This window comes from Sardina pilchardus, chromosome 9 (genome assembly GCF_963854185.1).
Source record: "Sardina pilchardus chromosome 9, fSarPil1.1, whole genome shotgun sequence".
NCBI lineage: Eukaryota > Metazoa > Chordata > Actinopteri > Clupeiformes > Clupeidae > Sardina > Sardina pilchardus.
Window position 1 is genome coordinate 25,667,520 of NC_085002.1, and position 1,018 is coordinate 25,668,537.

Here is a 1,018-nt window from a genome sequence, read left to right on the forward strand (position 1 = left end):
ACCCCCCCCCCGAATCTCCCCTCTGGCCTCTTCCCTCACGGGCCGGCTGGCTTGCAGACAGCGCGGTGGTATTGATCAGCCAGGGAAGCCTTGACCTGGCTCTCCTTTTAAAAGCCGCGGAGGAAGTTTCGCCCCGGCCCCTAATGTTTTCCAAAGGTGTCAGAGGAGGCGTTCGGAGCACCTGCAGTACGTCAACCTGTTTAGATTTGAGGCAGGCGCGCTGATAGGAGCAGCTGGGCTTTTTGGTTTCATTAGATCCAACCGCGGACAATAACAGTGAAGATCGCAGCGCTGAAATGCATGGGATTAGACACGATTTATGATTTTTTTTTTTTCTTGCAGTCTGTGAGAGGGTCTGTTCAAAATGAGAATTAAACATTAGCTGGCTAAATTGATGCAGACCACTTACGAAGCTCATCCACCATCTAGTGCTAAGATGCTTGTCTGCTGTAAATATTATTTCTTGAAAATATTTCAACTTGTCATAACAACAGCACTGTGATTGCTATTAACATACTTAATCTTTGGTTGATTGGTCTGAAACGCATCAACACATTCTTGACTCCTGCTCTGACAACATCTGTTAAAATACCTTGGCTGCTAGGGATCTCAATGAAAACATTCCACCTCTAGTGGGAACCTTTTATCCCCCCCCCACCCCCCAACTACACACTGACACACACACAGACATAGATTTTTAAATAGAAATATGGAGGTTTGATTGCTGGTATACAGGCCCACAGTCACACTTTCCCCCCACTGATAGCTCTCTTCCCCAATAATTGCCAGCAACAAATCCAAACAGCATCCATTTCAAATATGCATCAAATAAATACCATCAATTCTCAATCTATTGAAATGGGCTATGTAATGGATTCTATATAACATCTTTAAAAAGAAATCAAATTCAAATTGGGTGAGAGAATTGGGTGAGCTTCAGGCCAGCAGGTTTGCTTCATTTGCACGCCGAATAACCTTCTACGTCAAATGAACGCAGCATGATTAACTCACACATTCA